The 7,971-nt window shown below is 41.3% G+C and overlaps 1 non-coding gene across 1 annotated transcript; it reads left to right on the forward strand.

Moving 5' to 3' along the window:
• Window positions 1–4,994: 4,994 nt before the first annotated feature.
• Window positions 4,995–5,130, forward strand: LOC113602125 (U4 spliceosomal RNA). The gene has a single exon (XR_003423493.1). It is a non-coding gene; the product is annotated as a U4 spliceosomal RNA (small nuclear RNA).
• Window positions 5,131–7,971: the final 2,841 nt, after the last annotated feature.

Below are 7,971 nucleotides of genomic sequence, written 5' to 3' on the forward strand. Positions count from 1 at the left end.
CCACTGAAACCACGCTCCCTCTGGACTGTTCCCAATGACTGAGCATGGCAGGGGTACTAGAGATAGAACAGTTCTGTCTAAAATGAGGCTCTTCTAATGGGCAGTCTTTGGAGCTCGAGATTGGCCTGGCTGAGATTTTCTTAGAATTGTATTATAGTCTGCGGCTCTTCCTACCCAATCCTCCTTTCTTCCCTCTCTCCTTGCATGGGTATTAGACCTAAATTGTGGTTTGAAGGCCCTACTTCTCCCTTGTGTCTTTCACAGGCATTTCTCCCAAATGAATCTCTTACACATCTTTTTTTTTTTTTTTAATGTTTATTTATTTTTGAAAGAGAGAGAGTGCAAGCAGGGGAGGGGCAGAGAGAGGGAGAGAAAGAATCTCCGCGCAGTCAGCGCGGGGCCCGATGAGGAGCTGGAACTCACCAGTTGTGAGATCATGACCTGAACTGAAACCAAGAGTCAGACTCTTAACCGACCGAGCCACCCAGGCGCCCCAAATCTCTTACACTTCTTTTTTTTTAAATTTTTTTTTCAACGTTTATTTATTTTTGAGACAGAGAGAGACAGAGCATGAACGGGCGAGGGGCAGAGAGAGAGGGAGACACAGAATCGGAAACAGGCTCCAGGCTCTGAGCCATTAGCCCAGAGTCTGACGCGGGGCTCGAACTCACGGTCTTACACTTCTAATTCCAGAGGACCTGACCTGATACAGTCCAATAAGTCAAGTTTTCTATTCCTATGCCAATATCACACTGCTTTATGCTTTATTATATAGCTTTATGTCTATTTCGTTGTCTCATACGTGGTACTAAATGAGTAAATATTTGTGTAGTGCTCAGAATACTGCCTGACATAACTGGGTGGCTTAGTTGGTTGAGTGTCTGACTCATAATTTCAGCTCAGGTCATGATTTCAGGGTCGTGGGATCCAGCCCTGTGTCACACTGAGCTTGGAGCCTGCTTGAGATTCTCTCTCTCTCTGCCCCCTCCCCCACCCTCCCTCTCCCTCTTTCTCTAAAACAAAAAGAATAGTGCCTGACATCTAATAAGAACCACATGTATTTGATAAATAAAAACAAATATAGAAATTCCTTCTCACTGCTTTTTTCTTTCTAAACGTTGGCTATATTTAGGGACTTTTTCAGATGAACCTTAGAGTAAACTTCTTAAGTTCCAAAAATATCCATATTGGGGTTTTGACTAGGATTGCATTACTAATCATTAAAAATATTTTTTTTTTAGAAATGAAATATAGAGTTCGGACAAGATGTACAAAAATATGAGATTCTGCTTATGAAAATATAAAAAAGAGTCAAAGAGATCAGGTTTTGTTAAATATTTTTTAAATCTTTATTTATTTTTGAGAGAGAGAGAGACTCAGAGTGCACGCAGGAGAGGAACAGAGAAAGGAGACACAGAATCTGAAGCAGGCTCCAGGCTCCGAGCCATCCAGCACAGAGACTGATGTGGGGCAAAACTCACGAACCATGAGTTCATGGCCCGAGCTGAAGTCAGACACTTAAATGACTGAGCCACTCTGGCTCCCCAAGATCAGGGGTTTAATATTGATTTGGAAGAATGATTAACAGGAGAAGGGAGGGAAAAAGAAAACAGAAAAAAAGCAAAATGTTGACTTTAGTTTTAGGAATGTCCAATTTAAACAGCTGGTAGGAAAACCAAAAGAAAATATCCAGTAAAAAGCCTAGAAATATAGATATGAAATGTCTCTAAAAATTTTTTTTCTTATTTGATTGTTAATATTTATATATTTTAAGGGGAAGTGGCACTGGGCAGAGAGAGAGAGAGAGAATCCTAACCAGGCTCTGTGCTGAGCAGAGGCTCCATCTCACGACTGTGAGATCATGACCTGAGCTGAAATCAAGAGGCAGACGTTTAACCTACTGAGCCATCCACGTGCCCCAACTGTTGTTCTTATTTTTTTTATTAATTTTTTTTAAATTTACATCCAAATTAGCATATAGTGCAACAATGATTTCAGGAGTAGATTCCTTAATGCCCCTTACCCATTTAGCCCATCCCCCCCTCCCACAAAGCTTCCAGTAACCCTCTGTTTGTTCTCCACACACACACACACACACACACACACACACACACACACCACATCTTCTTTATCCACTCACCCATCGATGGACATTTGGGCTCTTTCCATACTTTGGCTATTGTTGATAGTGCTGCTATAAACATGGGGGTGCATGTGTCCCTTCAAAACAGCACACCTGTATTCCTTGGATAAATACCTAGTAGTGCGATTGCTGGGTCGTAGGGTAGTTCTATTTTTAGTTTTTTCAGGAACCTCCATACTGTTTTCTTTTTTTTTTCAATATATGAAATTTATTGTCAAATTGGTTTCCATACAACACCCAGTGCTCATCCCAAAAGGTGCCCTCCTCAATACCCATCACCCACACTCCCCTCCCTCCCACCCCCCATCAACCCTCAGTTTGTTCTCAGTTTTTAAGAGTCTCTTATGCTTTGGCTCTCTCCCACTCTAAACTTTTTTTTTTTTCTCCATACTGTTTTCCAGAGTGGCTGCATCAGCCTGCATTTCCCCCCAAATTTTTTAATTTATTTAATGTTTTTATTTATTTTGAGAGAGAGAGAGAGAGGGAGAGAGAGACAGGGTGCGAGCAGAGGACGGGCAGAAAAAGAGGGAGACACAGAATCTGAAGCAGCCTCCAGGCTCTGAGCTGTCAGCATAGAGCCCGATGCAGGGCTTGAACTCATGAGCCGGGAGATCGTGACCTGAGCTGAAGTTGGATGCTCAACCGACTGAGCCACCCAGGTGCCCCCAGATTTGAAATGTCTTAATGAAGGAAGCAATATCTGGAATATATCCCATCCTCCACCACCTGGGAGGCAACTTTACATGGTTACTGAAAACAGAGTGGGGACTGATAGGTCTGTGTTTAAACTCCCACTCAGCCATTCACTTGCTGTGACACCTTTAATAATTCACCTAATCCTGCTGAAGCTCAGTTCCTTATCTGCAAAATGAGGACAAACATGAAGATTAAAATGATGTATGTATCGCTCTTGGCACCATGCCTGGCACGTTGATAATGCCTGGAGTGCACAATTGTGAGAGGCCCACCCGGCATCTAGGGGATGGAGACCAGGAATGCTGCTAAACATCCCACAATACATCAGGCAGCTCCCCCACAACCGAGGATTATCTGGCCCAACATATCACTAGTGCCAAGGTTGAGAACCATGAATTAATAGCAAAGACTAGCTAGAGGCCCGGCCAGGGCCTATGGTGTGAAAAGGGCAGGATACCATGAGCATCACATCTCCATCCTTGCTTGTTTCGGAAAGGCTGAGCATACTCCCCAGGTCTCAGGAAAAGTGCCCAGAACACACATACTTCCCTTCAGTATCTCACAAATACTGAGATCCCACAGTATCCCTCAGGATCCCACAGGATCCTTCAGTATCCCACAAAATAGTCACAAAATCCCCTGGGTGGAGCCCAGGGATCCACTAGCCTGCCACAAAATACTTCCATACATGGTGCTATTTGTTAAGTAAACACAGTGTCGTATTTCTTGATCCAAAAGGATTTTTATAGTGTCATTCACTTTATAACGGTGTGTTAAACTCTACATATCAATTTCATGCTCCTTTTTGTAATGCTGGCTTTATTTCACAATAAGAATTTTTTGAGAGAAAAAAGTAAACAGACCTTATGACGTGGTGAGATTTGGTTTGGGGGCTTTTTATCTTTTCTATTGAGTATATTGTAAGGTAACAAATCATACACAAGATAAGAAACTCTCAACCTTGATTATCTGATGACAGTCACTAAAACACCAACTATTCTTAAAGAAAGAAATGGTAAAATAAATGTATGTGTAAATATATTTAACTCATAAACATACATGTTTAAAATAAATGTATAACTTATTATTTATGCCAAAATGCTATGTAGTTCAACTATAGATATTTTTTTCCAGATTATGAAATCTGAATCACAATAACCTCTGACTTTTTTTTTAAGTTTATTTATTTTGAGAGAGAGAGAGCAAGCAGGGGAGGGGCAGAGAGAAGGAAAGAGAGGATCCCAAGCAGGCTCCATGCTCCCAGTGCAGAGCCTGATGTAAGGCTCAAACTCAAGAACCATGAGATCATGACCTGAACTGAAGCCAAGAGTCCGATGCTTAACCGACTGAGCCACCCAGGTGCTCCCTTCTGACTTTTATTATAACACTTTACTCTTCACAAATTCTTTTTTTTTTTAATTTTTTTTAATGTTTATTTATTTCTGTGACAGAGAGAGACAGAGCATGAGTTGGGGAGGGGCAGAGAGAGAGGGAGACACAGAATCCAAAACAGGCTCCGGGCTCTGAGCTGTCAGCACAGAGCCTGATGCAGGGCTCGAACTGACAAACAGTGAGATCATGACCTGAGCAGAAGTCCGTCGCTCAACTGTCTGAGCCACCCAGGCGCCCCATACTCTTCACATATTCTTAGTCTTCTAGGTTCAGTACTCATAGATCATAAATCATATACCACAGTCATCTTTCAAAAATTAAAAAGGACACTATCAAGAGGGTGAAAAGATACCGCACAGAATGGAGAAAATACTTACAAATCAAATATCTGATAAGTGATTCATATCCAGAATCTATAAAGAACAATTACAACCCAACACTAGCACAACAATAACAAAAACAAAGAAAAACACCACCCAATTCAAAAATGGGCAAAGGACTTCATGAATAGACATATCTCCAAAGAAGATACACAAATGGCCCCTAAGCACATGAAAGGATGCTCAACATCGTCACTCATTAGAGAAATATAAATCAAAACCATATGAGATACCACTTTACACTCATTAGGATAGCTTTTATTAACAAGACAAAACAAGTGTGACAAGGATGCAAAGAAATTGTACCTTGTACATTGCTCACGAGAATGTAAAATGGTGCAGCCGCCGTGTTGCAGTTTGGTTGTTCTTTAAAAAGTTAAACAAGCTTTGCGCAGTGGCAGTATCGTAGCCAATGAGGTTTATCCGAGGCGCGATTATTGCTAATTGAAAACTTTTCCCTAAAAAGTTAAACATACAAGTACTGTATGGTACAGCAAATCAACTTCTAGGTATATACCTCCCCAAAAAGCAAAGACACACACTCAACCAGATAGATACATGTTCAGATACCAGATAGATACCAACGTTCATAGCAGCATTATTCACAATAGCCAAAAGGTGGAAATAACACAAGTTCCATCAGCAGATGAATGGTTAAACACAAGGTGGTATATATTAATAATGTCATGTTATTTAGCCTTAAAAAGGAGGGAAATTCTGCTACATGCTCCAACATGGGTGACTCTTGAACACGTTATGCTAAGTGAAATAAGCCAGGTACAAATGGACAAATAGTGTATGATTCCACTTCTATGAGGTACCTAGAGTGAGTACATTCTTACAGACAGAAGGTTGAAGCTATTGTTTGTTGGGTACAGACGTTCTGTTTGGGATGATGAAAAAGTTCTGGAAATGGATGGTGGTGATGTTTGTGCAAACACAATGAATGTACTTAATGCCACCCATCAACTTAAAACGGTCAAAATGGTAAGTTTTATGTATATTTTAATACACAAAACCACAAGGAAATGGATTTCAGTTTTTAAAAAAATGGAAAAATACAGGAAACAGAAGGTCAGGATAAAAGGACAGATAGTGTCACAAGACTGGGACAGGATACTATGAGTTCCTCAGTCTTCCCAGGATCACTATCATTCTGGGGCTTTTTGCCTCTTTCCTGACAGCCTCCCAGAACTCCTGTGGACTGGCTGGCTTTTTGGACCAAAGTTAGCTTGTTCATCCTCATCCACATCCAGCCTAGAAATGACACCTGCTATGACCTCTGAAATTTCACCATTACGGTAATTTCTTTAGATGAGTACCAATTACCATCCTCTTTCCTTCCCCACACTCTTACCCTGTGCCCCGGAGTCTCATTTTTGTTTTCGGTCATTTGGGGGGCAAAAAGATCCTTTCATCCCTGAGAAATAAAAATGCCACAATTCTAAACTGGTTGTGGTGAGCAAAAAGAAGATAAAAGTGACACTTTTAGACATAGAGCCAAAGCTTAAAACAGAGGAACATTTACTGTGTGACCCAGTCCATCCACTCCTAACTATGTATTTGAAAGACATGAAAGCATATACCCATACAAAAACCTATATATGAGTGTTCATAGCAAACTTATTTGTAATAGCATGAAACTAGCAATAGCCTGAATTTCCATCAGAAGGTGAATGGATAAGTAAATTTTGGTGCATCGACACAACAGAATACTACTGAGCAATGCTGGATACACACAAGTGCCCGAATCTCAAAATAACCATGCCGAGTGAAAGAAGCCAGAGGGAAAAAAATAAATAGCATATGATCCCATTTATACAACATTCCCCAACATGCAAACTGACCTAGGGTGACAGAAAGCATATCAGTAGTCTCGAGACAAGAGTGGAGGGGGGGGGGCAGGTTAAAAGGTATGAGGACGTTTGTGGAGATGGTGAATATGTTCGTTGCCTTGGTTGTGGTGATAGTTTCACAGGTGTATACACATATCAAAACTCATCAAATTCCACACTTCAAAAATGCAGCTTATTGTTTTTTAAAAAGAGAGTGAGAGAGAAACAGAGCACAAACCCAGACAAAAGGTCCTCCTTCCTCTTCAATATTCTTGAATGCAAGGCTGGAATGCACAGATGCAAAACAGACACAAAAGGCCCCGCTGCTCTCACTCACATGCACACGCTAAGGCGCGTTTCCTTTACAGTATTCCTGAGTCGTGTCCCTTTCCATTCCCACAGCCACTGGTCTGGTCTAAGCCCTCCTTCCCCACTGTCAGGCTACAACCTAGCCTTACCCTCAATCCAACAGGGGCTGCCAGAATAACCTTGACAAGAGACACCTCCAACCACATGATCCCCCAAATCCAAATGTGGACACACATGCCTGAAAAACCAAAGGTTATAAAATGAAATGTTAGAGGTGAGAATAAAATCACAGGTGATTTGTTTTGCTTTTGCTTATCTGCTTTCCATATTTTATAGTAGTATTTTTGTTAAATGCTTATTTTTTTTGAGAGAGAGAGAGAGACAGAGTGTGAGCAGGGGAGGGGCAGAGAGAGAGGGAGACACAGAATCCAAAGCAGGCACCAGGCTCTGAGCTGTCAGCACAGAGCCCACGCGGGGCTCAAACCCACGAGCTGCGAGATCATGACCTGAGCCAAAGTCAGAGGCTTAGCCAACTAAGCCACCCAGGCGCCTCTGCAATAGTATTTTAAGTAAAAATATCCTTATTGGTTTTGCTTGTTGCAAAAGGAACGAATGCTCATTGTAAAATATTCAAAGAGTATGAACAATATGGGAATATAGTGAAGCTGGAAAAGGCAGTGTGTTTCCTCCTGGTTGCCAACGCTGTGGTGGCCTCCCCAACACCTACCCCACCCCTCCCATCCAGGAAGCAGCCAGGCAGTTTGCTGGGATTATCTCCACCCGCAGTTCCAGGAGTGGCCTTTGGAACAGTCTAAACCTGCAGTTCTCAACCTTAACATCCAAACCCTGATATTGTAACAAACGTTTCATAATACTACTTCACCATCCTGACTTAGCAAATCAATAGATCGTATAATACAACTTAGGATATGCTATAATTATAACATAAGAGAGAGAGAAGAGGAAAATAATTCACTATAAAATGATATCTATTTCACTGTGTAGATGCTTGGGCACAACAATAATAGGAGACATAATGAGATAGTTAGAGGCTTGTGCCTACTCTACTGGCAGAATCACCATTCATTCAACAAATAGTGTTTGAGCACTCTCCTAAATTTCCTGGCTATACAGACAGAAATCCCTACCTTATGAAATTTGCATTCTGACAGCAATCAACACAACACATAAGTAAATTATATATTATATAAGGAGG

This window comes from Acinonyx jubatus, chromosome B3 (genome assembly GCF_027475565.1).
Source record: "Acinonyx jubatus isolate Ajub_Pintada_27869175 chromosome B3, VMU_Ajub_asm_v1.0, whole genome shotgun sequence".
NCBI lineage: Eukaryota > Metazoa > Chordata > Mammalia > Carnivora > Felidae > Acinonyx > Acinonyx jubatus.